General features: G+C 26.7%; 1 protein-coding gene across 7 annotated transcripts in view; it reads left to right on the top strand.

Annotated features, from left to right (window-relative positions):
* The window catches only part of LOC148232809 (uncharacterized), a 449,135-nt gene that overhangs the window by 171,486 nt on the left and 257,876 nt on the right, over positions 1–19,773 (top strand). Inside the window, exon 3 of one of the 7 annotated variants that reach the window (XM_088189590.1) lies at positions 12,124–12,208. The exons of 4 other annotated variants lie outside the window; for them this stretch is intronic. The gene's annotated coding sequence lies outside the window, so the exon portion shown is untranslated. Of the gene's footprint in view, positions 1–7,782; positions 8,200–12,123; positions 12,209–19,773 lie in introns of those variants that run through there. 2 more of the 7 variants (XM_088189592.1, XM_088189596.1) reach the window with 2 other exon arrangements.

Here is a 19,773-nt window from a genome sequence, read left to right as displayed (position 1 = left end):
TCTATTATTATTTGTAACAATAAAGAAACTGTTTCACAATAATCAATACTAAGTCCATTATTTTTTTATTATATATAAACTATACATACATATGTTTCAATAGACAAAAGTCAGGCAATACTATACAATAAAATACTAACACAGCTTCAAAACGAAAAACTGTATTTTTTAGGTCAATATTCAAAGTTTAATTTATTTATTTACTAATTATTAAGTTAGTCCTTTTAATGACATTTTAAAATTACAATAAATAAAAAACCCATTAGCTTTAAATCTGTGGTATTCAAAAAATAATCTCGACAGTTTAAAAAATTGCATCAAAAATTTATATTTTATTCATAGCAAATATCTAACTAAAATAGTTAAATTATTAGATAATATAAAAAAAGCACCATATTTTAATTAAATAAATAATGTATGGACTTGAGACGAGTAGGTGATTGCGTTGATGTAAATTCTGCACTCTCGGCCTTCTAAGAGGCGCTATATTGTGCGTTTGATCAGTACTTGACTCAAAAGTGCCCTTATAGCTAGTTGTTTAATTCAATATTTTCATTGCTAAAACTAAAGCACTTATTTTACAATTTATGGTAGAGATCAGGACATCCGTCTGTGTTCGATGTCAGTTTAGATAATTTATTCTTATGATCTCGTTAGAAACATTATACTTAAAATCTCAACATCAGTCTTGAAATTGAACAATGCCTAAAAAAAAACTTCGAAGGTGCCAGGCTTTATTATGAAGAAACCATTTTACTTTGTCGACCCGTAAAATGTTTGTGTCTTCCATTATACGTTAGTTATCAGCATTCACGAATCGAGATCTTAAATTTAAAATTATTGAAAAACCAAAAACTCTCTCTTTATCGAAAAAATTAAAAACATGTTTTAGAGATATGTATCTTTATCAGAGTATAATTTATTAATTGGAAAATTACGATATGATTTACTAAATTTTCTCAGAAAGTTGTTTGTCGCTAATCATTTACTGAAACTATTAAAGAGTTTGTTAATAATCTATATTTGATAAATCACAGTTTTTGGTTTCGGAACATCTTCGAAACTCATGATCACATCTTTTGATGCCCGTTAGAGCCAGGATCTCCGCACTATCAGAATCGCCTGCGACTGTTGCCACCGCTGGCATTGCACATTTTTTTAATGTAAGCTATGAGGATCATTGATTTTTAATAGTTTTATGATTATATAAAACAAATGAAAAATCATTAAAAAATCTGCTGCATTAGGAATAAAAAGTCTCTTGACCTTATTAAATAATCTAATCAAAGTAGTTTTTTAGTAAAAAGCTTTTGTCCGTAATAGTTTTTTTTTTTTAACTAAACTAATTGTTAAACGTATGAATTCCATACATTTCTCAGCCAACCAAAGCACCTTTAATATTAAATTGAATAGAAAATTGTTTAAATAAAAAAATATTGCTGTTTAAAGACAAACTGAATTTTTAATACAAAAACTAAAAATTTGTCGCATTGAAAGCATTCAGGCATATGCAACGGAAAATCACTCGCATTGTGACTTTTAATTAGAATTGGGAAGCAATCATTTAGTAGATGTTTTCGAGCACCTAGTATATTAACTTTGGTGCAATATGTTCGAATTGCGGTTCATCGAGATAGAATAGTCTGTACCAGCATACAACAACATTACTTATCTCCTAACTTTGAAAGAGCAGAAAATTCTTCCTGGTTCAATTCTATTTTCTAATTGGCAGCGCCTTGACTTGATTTTAAAATTCTCTTGCTATCTTAATTTTATTTTATCCATTATTATTCATATATATTTATTCTAAATTTAGTTTACTTTTTAAGTAATTTTCGTTAATTTTAATTAAAAAAATCATTAAAAATAATTTTTACTCTACCCTAGTAGTGAAATTCAGTTGATATATTTGTATACATATTTTTTTCACGCAGGTATAAAATATATTTTCGTCCCACGTTTTTTATACACTTTTGCGCAAGTTCATAGGAGACGCGCATATATAAAGAAAAAATGAGATCCGTCTATCTAAACGACGCGACACGAAAGCTCTCAACGAATCCATTTGTTACGTGAGCTTTCCGCAATGAAAACTATCAGCCGAGAGAGGTTTGAGAAGCGTCAAACCCCTTGTGACATTAAGGCCTGCTTCGAATCTGCTTCCTGCGCACAAAACGGACGAAGACAAGATCCCGATTTGGGATAAGGCACTATCAATCAAATCATCGGTGGATTTCGATAAGCATCGCAGCCATTCTTGGAAATGTGCTCGAGAGCCATTCGCAGATTGTTATCCAATGGGATTATGTGGGAAGTGGAAATTGTAATTGGAACAAGTAGCGATATATGTATAAAGGTTTATGTAGATGTTTCAACATACATAAATGCTTAATTGCATCTAAATATCTTGGCTCATATATTTATTTAGATTATATTTAGACCATCGTGACCTAACAGGTTACCCCAAGATGGTCGAAAACATATGTACATATCTTTGAGTGCATATTAAAAAAAGCATTTTTTTTATTTATATAAGGTACTCATACTTTAGTAAAATAAAATTTATATATGAATTTATCGGTAAATTCGTTATATTAGATAATTATATCTAGAGCGCTATCCTATTTTTGCTGCGGCGGACAATTAGGATTTATGGGTGTTATTCAAATTGTATTTTTTATCTGTTAAAAATTTGGCAACTTCGCACTTGTCATTTCACATTCAAACTGTCAGCGTAAAGCACTTCTTTTAATGTTATACATAACAAATCGCACAACTAGTCGTTTAGACTCAAAATCTTATTTTTTGTAATTTCTTCATATTGTATGTATTATACATATTCTTTATAACTTATTCAATATTCAAAGCTCTTTTAATATTGCAATCGACATTTCTCTGTATATTTAAATATTCCTTCCTTACAACATTTACTTCAAAGTCGATATTATTACCAGTACAAATATTTTTAATTTCTGATTCATTTGTTACTGAAAATGACTGAAAATCATTACGTTTGTTACTAAAAATCTGGAACCAAAGTTATTTTTATTTTTTTTAAGAATGCATAAAAAATATTATACAATGGGTTTAAAATTATAAAATTTTGTTTATGGCGTTTTTAACGCGTAATATGTAATTATTTTATTTTCACTGTCAATGAGCCTGTGCTAATAAAAAAATTTGCAAATTAATAATTTATTAAAATGATTTTAATAAAAATTAAATTGAACCCTTAATATATTTACAAAATATATTTTTATTAAAATAAGTTTTTGAACGTTTTGATAATAAAAACGTTTAAGCTTTTTTACTAAACTTTTAATTTAAAGATAAAATAAATTTATTTATTAAATATCTATCTATATACGGTATGGTGAAAAAAATGCTTGCTAACATTCAAATATTGAGAGACAATAACCTCTCTAAGATCGATAAAAAAAGTCTGTAAGGGTTTCGGTAGAGTTGGAGAATCATATTAAATAGCTAATGACCTTTATAAATGAAAAAAGTTTGTTTGAATCTTATTCTATCGATGTTTTCTTTCAATGTCATAAATCGTGCTGTTATTTACATAGGTGTATATTATTTTATAACAGTTGCTGCGCCAATTGTATTGATTAAATACCATTAAAATGTCATACATCTATAGAAATAAAATCGCATTTTTTTTGTAAATATATTTTTATCGAATAATAATTGTGTTGAAATATGTATTAAAAGTAACATTAGGTCACTGTTTATTAATATAAGAAACATGTAGATTCCTGTAAAATACTTAAAAGGTTAACTGCTGAAATCTGTTTATATTTTTATTAAATATTAAATATATTTTGCATGGTATTCTATATAATATAACAAAGTAAAAATAAACTTTCTATAAGTAATAGATATTGGGTTAATTTATACTTATTTTAAATTGATTATCTTAAATAATTTAGTATATATATCTATATCTATATTCAACATAAATGATTTATTATATAATACTATTATTAAAAACTTTTTATCATAAAATCAATCGATTTAAACCTCATAATTTGATAAGTAACTTATAGAGAGAAATCAAATATCAAAATTTTGTAAATCCTTTCTCAATTATCCCCTTAAAAGGATTAAGTCTCGACGTTGAATTTCTTTATAGATTAAAAGATTGGCCCGATACGTTTATTACTTTCTAACCGAACGAAACGCATTATCTTATCCTCCGAGCGGAGTTAAGTTTCAAGTTTGATGAATTAGTTACTCTACAGAGTTTACGTGATTAATGACTTTTAAATTTGAATTATACCCACAAGTACACGTTATCATATATAGGGTGTTGAAAATAAATTTTATATGTTAATGTCTTATTTTATTTTTCTTTGCGTGCCATAAAAACGGTGATATACATCTATTATTCAAAGAAAAAGCGTAGTAGATCATTAGTATATTCACGAATATATATATGTGTAATAGTGGCAGTTTTATTTTTAATTTCTAAATTAATCTCATTTCTTTTAGTGTAAATAAAACTGTGGTAACAATAAAAATACATAGTCGAGGAGTGTGCGTTTAAAAAGAAAACGCAAACGTATGTACATCAAAAGGCTTTTCGCGGAAAAATTGGCCTTGAGCATACAATGTGTTTCCCTGTTTCGACTTAGACGTAGCTAAAGTGTTTTTCCACCCTTTATTACATGCTCTCGTAAGTGGTTATTATACCTGAAAATAAACATGCCAGTTGTTTTTTTCTCCCTCTCTTTCTCAGTTTTCTTGTTTGTTTTCGCTACCTTTGTTCTTGTGTGTTTTTCGCCGTACCATAAGAACTGATATTTCTTTTGTGTAATTTGCACCGTTTATCGCTCATATTTTCGAGCCCTTTAGACCTTAACGTGTATGATTCAACAAACGAAACCCTATCCAGTTTAAATAATCGTATGTGATGCAATATTGTGCTATATTTCCATGTTTTTAGTTTTAAAAAAATATTATTGATTAGATTTGTCTTTGTAAATACACATATACATCTTTTTTTAAATTTTATGCAAGGTCGATTACCTGCGTGGTTTTCATCATTCTCTGTGCGTTTCGCAAAAAATAGATTTTACAATTTTTAATGATTTTTTCAGGAGTAGTTTATTTTATCATGTCGCAAGATATTTGTTTAGTTAAACATATTAGCACATTTCAGAATAAATTGCCGAAATAAATATTTATATACACTTGCTAGGCTAAATGTTTTGTTTCTGTATATAAATATCTTGAAATAAAAATTGAATAAACATAAAGCCCATAATTATGAACATAGACTAAGTCATATTTTTTTTTCTTTCGAGATATATAAAGGTGTGCGTTTAAATTGATTAAAAAATATGTTTATATTACGCAACACAACGTTTTAAAATTTATATAATTATCTAGATTTTTAATTTATTTTGACATATAAATTTTGCATGTAGCTTACGTATTAAAATATTTTTTTTCATTTAAAATGAATTTTTATTAAGCCAGGCTAATTAACATTTTTAATAATGCTTCAAATATTTGATTATGACATATATTTTCTATTCTCTGGAAATAGGATTTAAAGATTTTTAAAATATTCATGGTAAATTGGTGTAATATAATATTACAAATATGTCATATCTTTAAATTTTTTTCTGTTATTTATCTGCTGTTAGAGTACAATATAAGTAAGGAAATACTTTCGTATATTTTTGGTCTTCCTCTTTTGAGTGAAAGGTCTAAAATATGGAAGTCGGCATCATTATCTACGATTTTTGTGACCTTTGACCGTTAATATCTTGACTAGCGGACACTCGATCTTATGAGACATTTTTGCCTTCTTCTTAAGAACGGCAAAACAAAGGTATTTGCAAAACTTGAGCTTTTTATATTTCATTTTGAGGCTAACTCCTTATTTGACTGAACTATAAATAAGTTTTATAAAACATCTTATATGACACAAAATAATTAATAAATCCATTTTTTCGATTTCTTGAAATAGACCACATTCATAATTATTGGCTCATATATTAAAATATACATAAATAAGTAATATAAATGTTTATATTAATTTAAAAACATTTAAATACATCTGTTTAATAAAAGTTGTGGCTTAATTTATTATTATTATATACTTTCAAATAATGTAACATATTCAATAAATATTATTTACATTATTCAAGCAATTATTATATTAATAATAATTCGCTATTCTTGTTTGTTACAAATATTCATTTAAATAAAACATATTGCTCTGATATATAACTATTTTCAAGTTTAAAGTTGTTATATTCTAATTTATTATTTAATAATATAAAATAAAAGAAAAAAAGTTTTTTAGATTCAGATAATAAGTAATTTTGTTAATAATTTAGTGGCTTTATTTTGCATAACTTACGAATAGTAAAAAAATATTGTTTTTATGTTACTCCACACCTAGCAAGCGTTTGTAATGTAAGCTATAAATATATATTTATAGTTCAAGCTTTTTTATTAAATAATGTTCAAACATTCCAAAATATGTAATTTATGGCAGCCGGTCAAAAGAGCGTGCGTCAAATGAGCGCCGTCATATAAGCGCTGCATTATAAGCGCTGCGTCATAAGAGCGTTTACCAAAGTAGCGCTATCACAAAATAGCGTGCGTCAAATGCGCAGAGAGCACGTCATAAGAGCGCAAAAACAACTTGATATATATCAAGTAATGAATATTTTAGGAATTATCTATACAAAATATAAGTAATTGTGAGAAATATACTAAGAATTAAAATTCACGAGATATAGGCGGTAAAATTAGTATTTTATGTGCCAGAGCGCAATGACGATTAAAATGATTAGACAATAAAAATATTATTATTTATTAATTATTACGTACATACGAAAGTATGGCTCCCCATCCCCATACATGCGATATATGCATATTAGTGTCGTGCGGTAACTTTTAAACAGGGCATGCGGTTAGGGGGGATAGGAAAAAAAACTATATTTTTAAATTTATTACAATTTAAGTGAAGCACGTAAAAAGCACGAATGCTCTCAACCTCACATATGCGCTCCTATACAATTAAAAAAAGTTAGTAAAGAAAATCTTATCGATGATTTCTTCAGTGCTAAATTTAAGGCAAATGTTGAATTAAATAATAAAAAAGTTACTGCAAACAGATATATTTCCAAACTAATTGACGTGATTTGCTTTTTATTTAAACAACAACTTTCTTTTCGAGGACACTCTGAAAATATACTGATTATATAATGCGGTTATTGCTGACTTTTGTAAGATGGAGCGTCGAATAAAATTAATTTTCAATAAAAATAAATACATAATATGTTTATAAAATATAGAAAATAAATTTCAAAATATAGTTTTGTTCAGTCCCCCTAACCCCCATATTATCAATATGTAATAAAAGTATATTTTTTTCACTATTTTCAACGAAAGAACGTCATTTGAAAATGTCATAAATTTGGCACATATAAATTAGATTTAAATAATATAAAACTTGAAATCATTGACATTATACTTTTAGAAGGTCAACAAGCCAACAACAAAGGTGACCTTCGTGTCACTCTCGCATTAAAATATTAAAAATAAACAAACAACTTGCATTAAAATAATTGGAATTAGAGATAAATATTTAAAAAATAGACAATTTTTTTGTAATCTGAGATGCACGACATTTTAATCGTTATGGTTTATATGAACATAACACGAAGCATAACCTTGAACTCGTTTGAACTTGTTTATGCATCTTGAAATATTAAAAAAAAATTCAGTAGCTATATGACATTGATCATTAACGGTCGTGTTACATTTTTCTCGAATAAGTGTTTTCGTTGATATTTTTTTTAATAATATCCCTTTCGATGTTTTTAATTAGCAGTGCATTATAAAGTGATTTCAATTCATTTTAATTACCAGTGTAATTTAGTGTTTGAGTTAGAATTAAGCAGTGTATACAAAAAATTAGTGTTTATAATAGTGTTTATAGCTAAAATTTGTGTGGTATACACACAATATATTGTTACTGTGCAAAGACGTTGCATCAGAGTGCAACCGACGCGAGGCGACGCGTCGCATCTACCGCGTCCCTTCCACCGCGTCCCTTCCACCGCGTCCCTTCCACCGCGTCCCTTCCACCGCGTCCCTTCCACTGCGGAGTGACGCCGAAGTCGCGAGGATATTTACAATTGTAGGCATCATCATGCTGTTGACAAGGTAATGTCTTTCTAATTTTGTGTGTAACCCTTTGTGCTAGTAAGTCGACATCGTATTCCAAGCGTTGCACTCAAAACTTGAAATGCATTTATTGGCTTTGTGTGGGAGCTAATTTTGCCAATTTCAATTTATTAATGGTAAAAAACACATTTTAGTAATATTGAATTTTTAACTTATGAAAATAACTCAATAATCTTAAATTTACCATTGTAAGTTTATTGTAAAATTTTTCATCGGAACATGGCCAGATCGAGCAGTTTTAAGACCGCGCATAACGCGATACTTGACAATTATTGGTCTTAAACTGATTTTTTCCTTCAAAGGGTATCTATATTTTTATGATATGGGATGAAACGGGATTATATGCTCTAATTTTGCATAATTCTCACTTAATATTGTGTGTCTGTTATGAAATAAAAGGATTAGAAAAACAGAGCGAGAAGCAAGCAGAGCTCGCTATTTCGCTCGCACTAAGCAAATCAGCGATTGACAACTATCGATCTGGGTATCGACATTTTAGCGGCAACTCAAATAATAATATTAGTCTTTTCGAGCTAGTAAATTACTAAGTCGCGTAAAACAGAATTAGTAATCTGTGTTTTAATAATTTATAAATACATATATTGATTTATTTTTAGAAATTATCCATATAATTACGAATGACGATTTAATAATGGATGTAAAGGAAAGTGACCAGGAATTTAATATTAACTGTGTTATTATTACTGTGATAGTAATAGTAGTAGGAATAATATCTAACTACTGAGGGGCCGTATACCTGCACTATTATACGCATTCATTGCAAGTTGAGTCGATAATTATTTGTCAATTAAATGAAACATTACAGAACAAATGTTTTGATAAATTTAAAATCAGCGTTTCATTTTAGTACAAAATATATAAGTATATCGTACGTATGGGAATGGGAAGCCATACTTTCGTATGTACGTAATAATTAATAAATAATAATGTTTTCATTGACAAACCATTTTAATCGTTAATACGCTCTGGTACATAAAATAATAATTTTACCGCCTATGTTTCGTAAATTTTTATTCTTTGTAAATTTTTCACAATTTACTTATATTTTGTATACATCATTCTTAAAATATATATTATTTAATTTTCTTCAAGTATTTTTGCGCTCTTATGACGTGCTTTCTTTTATCAAACGCTCATATGACTGTCTGCGCATTTGACACACGATATTTTGTTACAGCGCTACTTTGTTAAGCGCTTTTATGACGCAGCGCTTATAATGCAGCGCTCTTTTGACACACACTCATTTGTCCGCGCTTATTTGTGCCGTTGCCGTAATTTGTTAAATTTAAACTTTAGATTAAATTTTGCCGCCCACGTTTCTTTAATATATTTTACTTGTTTTAAGATAATTTATCTTTTTTTTTTAATTTTGATAATAATTTAATTAATCGAAATAAGTTATAAAAATGAACTCAAATAGAATTAGGTATTATTAAACTAGATCCAAATTTAGATTTTCTATAATTTTTATAATTACATAATAATGTACTTAAAGAATTTATGAATCCTAAATAAATTGCATAGAAATATAAATTTAAGTGCATATAAACTAAATTAGGATTAGTGAAATTATATACTGATTTTATTTTCAATATTAATACATATTTGTATTAATTTTCAATACTTTTCTTAAAGTTTTATATTTATACGTATTATATACATTTATGATTTATGAAATTAACAGAATTTTAGCAAGCCAATCAATTTTTATTTTTTTAGCTTAAAAAACTATCTAATAATTTAATCTAAATGTTTTATTAAATTTTATAATTTATTTTTAAAATTCCCAAAAAAACATATTTTTTTGTCTGGGATTTAAAATAACATTTTATTATCATATTAGAAAAGGTTATAATCATTAAAAATAGAGGTGATTCTAAATTTAACTAAGCAACTAATTATTATTTTTTCTTATAATTATTAATGGTTTTAAAAGGTAAGCCCTAATTAAAATCACGATATTTAAAGTTATAAGGCAAGTTTTGCCTTCAACAAAATAAATCCTGTTTTTTAAAAAACTATTTATAGCAATAAGAAAACATTTTATCTAAATATTTGTTGCAACAACCATCCTCTGTTGCAAGACAATAAGCGTGAGCCCAATACATTACAACGTAATAAGTAGCGAGACCATAAACTGAAATCGAAGACCATAAATTAGTGACAGCAATATAATAAACTATTTCTACAGCTCACATTCAATATTTATCTGAGATTATAAAAAATAGAAAAATTGTATTTCTTATAACTTATCAAAATTGAAATTATATAATAATCACAAATTATGATTTTACTAACACTACAGAAATTCAAATAATCACAAGAGACTAATCACAGGAGAATAGTTTGATAATAAAACATTCAAAAGCCTAACATTATTATCGTATAGTTATCATATGTTTTTATGGATATTTTTTTTTTAAATTGCCTACATGCTTATTTATATATTACAACGATAAAAAAATATTTATCGATTGACTAATATATGTATGTATATAACACATATTAAATTTATTATATCATGTAAATATTTTTGTAGATTCACACAATTTTCATATAATTTTTTTATATATATTATTTAAAATATGTAGATTGCAGTTTTTGAACTTTCGATGTTAATTGTATGTCTTGTTTTGTTACGAAAATATTTTTGTAAACAAAAACAAGCGTTCTAAAAAATTACTTTTTCTTAGCGCACCACAAAAGTTAGAGTTTAGTTAGCTAAATATTTTATTTAAAATATTCGTAAATGTAAAAAAATATGCGTTACACAAGAAGCAAATAATTTTGAATCAAAACTTCAATTAACTTTTGCGAAAATTTTTCCAAATTACCAAATTTTAAATAACAAAAGTTTCACGTTAATAAAAACCATCCTAAACTTTAGGGGCTTCTCTCCATAGTGACGACATTGCGCAATATTTTCGACAGTGTAAAGTTTGTCTATTTGCGCAGAGCTTTAATAAAACTTTTTCTCCCTTAACAAGACATTTTTTTTAGATATAGAAATAATCAAGTCTGGCAGAAAAAATAAGGCCATTTGCGACATATAGCTCCAAAACAGTCTATGTTGTATGTAGACGAACGATCTTCATAAATCGAACGAGTAAATATTTATAGGCGTCCTTTGGCTGAGAAAAAAGTGCATCTGGAATAAATCCATTTTTATATTTGGCAAGGAAAACTGGGCCTTTGTCGGTGGCACTATGAATAATGTTATTATAAGCCTGGCTCAACACTATCTGGCGAATATGGTGAAGAGACTAACTTTAAATGCCACTTTATTTAAGTTTGTATAGAGGCGTTTATGGATGTAGTGAAATTTGGAATACCTTAAACTCTTCTAAGCGAGATTTGATTCAGAGATATGAAATATATGTTTTTGTTTGTAAAGTAATCTACATATATAATAATAATAATTATGATAGTGAGACATATGTAAATATATATTAACATAGCATATGTTAATAAAAATCAATTATGTAGTAAATTTTTGGCTGAATAAAGGCTATAAAAAATCAAAATTATAGTATTTAAATAGTAACTTTTTTAGTCTTTGTAACGTCAATGTTTATTTCACAAGACCTTGTAACAGCAATAATATTAAATATATTTAGTTTATTGCTACAGTTACTTAAATTTGTTGTTGTTTCGAGGTATATTTTTTTGTAATATATTGTTAAATTCGACTTATAAAAAATCTTTAAAATTATAGATTAAAATAAATAAAAGAAGTTTAAAAAAAATATAAAAACATAGTTTCCTATGTTGTCTTCATTAACAAATTATTCAGATAGCACCAGTTACTATATATAATAATTATTATGAAAAATTCAGGCTGTAACAATCTTATACTAATTTAACTTCTTTGTTTCTTTTCAGGTAAGAAAACATATCTAGCTAAGGTGTACTGACTTTTGAAGAATTACCAATGAGTAATTTTCATCATCTGATTTGAATATATCAGGTAAAATTTTGTATATTCGTAAATTAAAAGTAGCTTAGGTTTTTAAAGTAATCAGAATTAAATTTAGTGAAATTCAAATAACTAGTCTAAAATATGAATATTTATATTTATATAAAAAACTCGTAGTCATACTGTCAACAAATCTATGTAAGAAAATAATAGCTCTAACTTTTTTTTTTAAAAGCTTTTGCTGTAAATCCGGGACTACCGAGAAGCATGTATTTTTACACGCTTAGTCACATTAATGAAAAAATTAAATTAAACGTGGAATTTTAAAATAGTAATTAGTTATATTTTACTATTATTTTTTTTTTATTAATATTAATTAATATCAAATAATAATTCATGCATTTATAACATGTTACAAAAAATATAGTAAAATGGTTTTAATCACACTTATATTAGATATTGGTTGTTATTTGTATCAATTTTTCTATTATAGTGTGAACGATCAGTTATTAATTTATTCCAATATCTATTTTAAATTAATTATATTTTTTATAATAAAAAAGGGCAATTATGCTTAACTAATTATACAAAAAATGTATAAGCTCATTGCATAGCGTACTATTGTCTGTAATTTTTCTCTAAAACGCGATATTAAATAAACAATAGCCTAGTTAAACTCGCACCAAGCGGAGTTACGCCAAGTAACAACCAAGATGGCCCGTGAAAGTCAAGGAAACAGCTACTTTTCACTAACCACATCTTCCCTGTGATTTGTATCTTTCTGTGAAAATATATAATCACTAGTATAAATTAATTTCATTAGCTGTTTTAGTGCAATCATATCCGAATTAAATTTCACTAGTAGACTTATATTTCTATTGGCAAAAATATTATTTAACTGATAGGCGCTATTAAGTTAAATGCTGCATTACAATGCACAAATGAATACTATAAAACTTAATTTAGAAGTTGCAAAACGTCCATTTGCAGTTTAAATTCAAACTTAACCTAAAGAAAGATAAAACACTATGGTTTGTTTTAGAACTTTTATTAGTTAAGGTTTGGTTTGATTAGGGATTTTAACAGAAAATAAACGGTACAGTCAATATCTATTTTTCAGTCAATACATATATTCACCAGTGTAAATGTAATTTCAGTAACTTCAATAACTGATAGGCTTAAACTCTAAGTAGTTCAATTTGACAGTTGAAAAAGGTTAGAAAAGTATACAATAGGTAGTTTTAGAACTGTCGTTAGATTAAGTTGCGTTTAGTTAATTTCTTTAGGTAAGGTTAAGGTTAAAACAAAAAATAGACGTTTCTTAACTGTCAAATTAAGCTTCATAACTGTCTGTTTAACCCTTTGAGTAGTTAGTTAATTTAAACACATTTGTTAATTTGTTTGTATACACATTAGAATGAGTTAAATTTACGTATTTTTATCCTAATTATTTTTTTCGTTATTTATTTATTATTATTTATATTGCATTTATAGTAATTTATGAAAAAAATCAGTATTTCTTCACAATAAATTGTATTGATTTATTTTACTACTTTTTTGTATTAGTATGTATTAATAATTTATTTTAACAATTTTCAAGTATTGAATTTCCTTAATTAATTTTACATATTTTTTATATATTTTTCTACTTTTGTGAATTTTTTTATATCAATTCAGAGACTTTTATTATTTTTTATAAAATGAATATATCATACGTACTATTTAATTTATTGGTATTATTTTCTGTAAAATCATTTATATTTAATCAAATTTTTTATTAATTATTTATTCAGTTATATATGTAAATATATAACTATCTAGAGTACCTCAAAAGAGTGAAAGATCGACCGCCGTACATGTACGACGGTATCGCTCAAAGGGTTAAACCCAAACATATCGTAACAAAAGGTCAAAAACTATAGTATGATTTTAAACGTTTATTAGGTCAGGTTAGGTTTGGCTATCGTTTGGGTTATTTGTGCTTCAGAACAGAAAAATGGACGTTTCAGAACCGCTAGTTGTTTTAGTTAAGTTATATTTTTACTAGTTTAAATATATTTGCTAGTTTAAATATATCAAAAAATATTATTAATTTTACTGGCCAATATCAGTGAAACTGTACCTATTCAATGCGTAGATGATATTTGCAACATTTTTGCCTTAACCAGTTATGTGTCGCTCTACAACTATTTTTTTTAACGAAAATTGCTATAGGTGTTAAAGTGGCGTTTTTAACTATTAGTTAAAACCATCACTTACGTCGCTCTTATTACACGTTTCACGCTTGTCATATGACAGTTTTGAGTAGTATATAATTTACTAGAATCTGTCAGACAAATTATATTTGACTAGTAGCAATATATTTTAAAATAAAAAATTATATAGATCTGCTTTGACTAATATCCTAGTAACATTTTTTACTTGTAATATACGTTCACTATAACATAAATATTTGCAAATATGTCCCTAATAACTGTCAGCAAGATTTAGGAGACCAGCAACACAGTTTCATGGTTCTCTTATGTATAATAATATTTTAGTTCACGTATATCGACTTTTAAAAAGCTTTTTAGGAAGAGTATATATACTTTTACTACGAATGTTTGGTAGCTTTTTATATGAATAAGGGTGACTTAAGTGCATTTCCAAAGATTAGGAAATGATGACGTCTTGAGAATCTGATCAAAAATACGCAACCTTATAAAATAAATTCTGAAATAAAATCAGGCCCTTAAGATAATATCGTTTTTCACTTATCAAGGTCAAATGTAAGATCTAAGCGCTAAATTTTGTATAGACGATACTGTCTAAGTACAATAATTTATATAGTAAATTATTCTTATTTATATGCATCTGAGTGTATAGTTTAGTCAAGCTTTCAAAAAATAATATAATTGGAGATTTAATATTGTTGTGTACTTTAATGGTCTTATTATTTTGATATTAATAATTCATGAGACTTAAGATAGGTACAAACAATAATATGAATAGCAGCTTATATATACAGTTCCATCTTACATAATCAAACCCTCTTTCTAGTCAATGAAGCAAATATTTTTTTGTATGGATGATCTATTCCTTTGCTTGTAACGTTATAGCATCACATTGAAAATCACAAGGTCCCGTCGTAAAGTTAATGAAAATCGAACGCCCACACGTCACCCTAGCACCACGCCCTTAACGTTATAGTTTAATAAATACAGGGTGGCCCGTGTATTGTGGTCGCTTATTTGCATAGTCCATTTGCCTCCTTTAATGGGCACCCGTCGGGATCGCATCATGTAAACTGGACACACCCAAAAGGGACACGGTCCGATAAGCCGTGGGCGGTGGTAAAAAGCGTCCCTTGGTCACTATATGGACATTCTGTTTGATAATATCGAAGGGCAAAAAGTATACCATCAATCACTTAAAACGTCAGCATTTATCAATGGGCCAATCCCACGAAATATTGCGCGAGCTTAAAGTGGGTTTTATAAATTTATTGATATAATTTTATAGGCACATTTAAATTTTTAATAATATATTTTATGATGTAATCTTTTTTTAGAGTTGCTTTATTTGCCAATAAAATTTAACAGATGTAGTCGCAAATAAATCAATTTTATAACACTCATTTTTAATTCATAAATTAAGGGCAAAGTTCTGAACTGCAAGGTTTATTATTAAGCTGATTTTAGATCACATCATAATATATTAAAGTTGGAACAGCATAGTCTGTAAGGTCTAGACTAATTGTTTTAACTTACAATTCATAATTTTAATTTGCATGATTAAAAAAATTTAGAAAAATTTAATCTGTGATAATCGATTAGAATTAAAATAATATAGTATCCACTAATTCATATTTCTCTGACACAATATAAATTAAAAAGCACTAGACACCATTTGGAATATAAACCAAGGTATTTTAGATATTGTTCACTGATTTTGGTCATAGCATATATTTTACGAGAATTTCCTGTCTATTGCTTATGAATCCTTAAAGTGGCGTCGACGTGTATGCATTAGAAAACACTTTAATTATTTTCACTTTAAATGTTTCATTACACGTTTATTAAACGTTTTCTAATATAGAACCAAATAAGAATTATGAATTTAATAAAGAGAAAGCGTTGAGTTCTTTAAAGTCATAATGTATAATTTTAAATACATATTTTTAACACTAGTTTTTATTGTTCTAATTAAATTTTAGTAGTAAGTAGATAAAAAATATTTATTTATAAATATATCAAATTCAAACATACTTCGTTTGCAAGACTAAAAAAATAAAACAACCCTTGTTTCATAAAAAATAAAAAGAGTAAGACTTGCTCTGTTTATTTATCTAATTATTATGAATATTATAAAATAATAAGATTTCATTTTTAGTAGCTTAGATTTTAACTCATAATTTTAGACAATTTTTTCTCTAATTTTATAATATAATACTATTATATTAAAAACGTAATACTAGTATATTAAAAAAAGTGTGGTTTTCAAAATATAACAAGTCAATTAATGAAGTTCAGATATAAAAATAAATATCTTTAGAACTTTAGGTAAAAAACGATGTTCTTGATCAATCTAGAGATTACAACTTTAGGTAAAAATTAATTGCTATCGTTATATTTTAAGTAATACGGTTGTCCAAAATCAATGTCTTAACTTGTGTTTTTAAACTTTTTTGTAGTGCAGGTTTTTTTTTAATTAAAAATTGTAATCCGAAAAATGTTTTTTTATTGCTTAACTTCTATTGGACATATTAGCATATTAAGCTGATACTTTTAAAAGGTTGGCTTAATTAAATTTAGGACTGAAAGGATCAAGTGAAATTAGTCTAACTGTAAAATAATCTCAAAAAATAATTAGTTTGAATAGATATTTAACATTTATTAAAAACTGTTAAAATGCTACTAGAAAAAAAAATTCATTGCACTTTAATACATATTAAATATAAAAAAATCATGTATAAGACTTTTTTTGTAAAAAAAACAACATCTTATAGAACTTTTATGTGAAGAAAAAATAATTAGGAATTTTAATTTTAGTGCAAAGGAAATGACAATATTTTATATAAAGCTAATAAAATCTTGCTTTAATAACCCACTTTTTTTTGTAAAAAAATTTTCAATTTTCAATTAATCAACCAGGAGCTTATAAATTTTTAATTTGTAAAGTATCTTAGCTGTTTATTATCTCTTAGAAACACACTGTATTCTGTTTTTGTACAATGTATTTTTAGCACAAAAATTTGTGCCATAAAAATATTGTATCTAATAAAAAACAAATAATTGTTTTTTCCAAATTGCCTACAAGCAGAAAAAAATTAGCTTAGCAAAATCAATAAGTAAATATAATGTATGTATTCAACAATAACTTCTAAGGTTAAATACCTAAGAAGCTATTTATTTTAAACTGTTTTTTTATTTAAATATTTTATTTATATAGTTTTATAGCTCAAATTATATGTTTCAATATAAGATCTCTTAAAGTTAAAAGCAAAATTAATATGTAACACGATCTTAGGAAACCATATAGTAACTGTCAGTTTACTGTGATTTTTATACTAAGATACTTTTATACAACGTTTCTTCTAAAATTCATTAAAAAAAATATTTTAACCAATTAGGTCGTATGATCAATATTTTCTATTCTTATTTATTAAAATATTTGGCAATGGTCTTTTGATAGCTAATGTGCTTTAGACATTATTAATAAAAATTTAAATATAGTTTTTTTGAGACTGAAGGGTTGTAACTTTGCAGCCCATAATGTATGCTAAAAAGCTGTTAGCAGTTATATGTACAATTTACCAACATAGATTAAGTTTTTTGATCATCTAGTCAATTGACTCGTTTATAGTCTATCGATGTGACAAAGTGCCACATATTCTATATTTATGAATAAAAACGTCTCTGGTGAATCACAGACACAGATGTTGGTAAATCAATTGCATTGCTAAATGATTCACCTTGAAGAAGTGAAATTGCAGTATATAAATATTTAATACAAGTGCTGGACAACAATAGGGGTTTTTACGCAAGTTAGACGCATTGTCTATTGCTCTACTTAACGCACAAAAATGTTGCTTTCTGCTGATTACGAAAGGTTAATGTAATAGCAAGTAAGTGGTCTGTGAAATCTTAAGTATTTGCGCAATGTAGTATTTAACATTTTCTTTTATATTTAAAGCTTTTGTCTAGAAAGTTGGTTATTTTATTTTTATAATATTTAAAACGGTCGTTGCAATAATTTCAGAGCTAACGGTGTAGCTGGTTGGATCCTCCATAGTAACTCATATACTAAAATATTCTTACTGCATGATTTTTCTCCATATAAAATGGTCTCTAGTTTAATAATTTAAATAATTATTTTTTATATTATTTTACATTTACACAGACCTTATTTATTAACCACATTTGCAAGTCACGAGTTGTCTTAAAATATTTGTAGGTATATACATTTAGATTATATAGTACAGTTTGATTGTTTTAAGAATGTATTACTAGCTTAATATTGTATCGCTTAAGTCACATTTAGCATTAATGTTGTATAATTTAACTTTTATTGGCTGTGAAAGAGTTCAATTATTCTATTCCTAAATAAAACAATTACGTTTCCAGAGACTGCAGTTTTTAGAGCTGCATTCACTCAAAATTACCTATTTTGAGGGTCACTTTGAGTGTTTACTAAGGGCTCAAACATATGTGTATATCTATGAGCTTAGAATTAACTGTAAAAATTTAATCGGTAGGTGCATTAATGCGTTAATAAAATAATATTATATAAAACAACTTGTTATTATATAATATTTATTATAATATAATCATTTACATATTTATTATGTTTTTAATGATGTTATTTATGCGTAGAAAACAAACTAAAAAATAATTTATGTTTTGACTGATATTGACTAATTTTTTTGTTCCTAAATGATTTGATATTTTTTTAAGGAAACTTTTTGCAGAACGTTTTACTTGTCGTATTTTATTTTGAAGCATTTATTTTTGTCTCTAATTTTGGAAATTTTGTGTTATCTTCGGTCGTGTAACAACTTCTTATTACAAATAATAATTAACGACTTCCATTTTATATATATTTAAAGTAAAAAATCTGCAGTTTTAACTTATTTCTGTAAAACGTTATAGAACATGTTTATTATAGATTGTATATTCGTTGAAAATGCTGGTCACTATGCCTTTTTCATTATTAATCAAAAATCAGTATTTTTAACGTATACAAAATATTTTCTCATCATAATGACACAGCAACGAAACATAAAATATGAACACCGAAAAAAAAACACTCTCTGTAGTAAACATGAACATCCAGAAAGCAAACGAAGCGTATAAACTCGGCGCCCATGGTTGCTTCCGACCCTTACCGATAATGAAATGTGTGTATGTATGTGTGTGTTTGCGAATGTTTGATGACTTAACTTTATGGTAACCAATTTCAAAAAAACGAGACATGATTGATGCTTTCTTTGTGTGCCGAAAGAGAAACGCCCACACGGTAAAATAAAAAAAGAACCTCGGTAAAAGAGAAAGAAAAAATGATTTGTTTAGTTAATAACAACGGCCAGATATCCGGTCAGATAAGATTTATCGCTTAAAAAGTTACGGCTTTAGTAA

The sequence above is a fragment of the Plectrocnemia conspersa genome, unplaced genomic scaffold (assembly GCF_051122295.1).
Source record: "Plectrocnemia conspersa isolate PC_06_02 unplaced genomic scaffold, ASM5112229v1 ptg000008l, whole genome shotgun sequence".
NCBI lineage: Eukaryota > Metazoa > Arthropoda > Insecta > Trichoptera > Polycentropodidae > Plectrocnemia > Plectrocnemia conspersa.
Note: the sequence above shows the minus strand (reverse complement) of the source record. Positions and strands in the feature narration are given on the sequence as shown.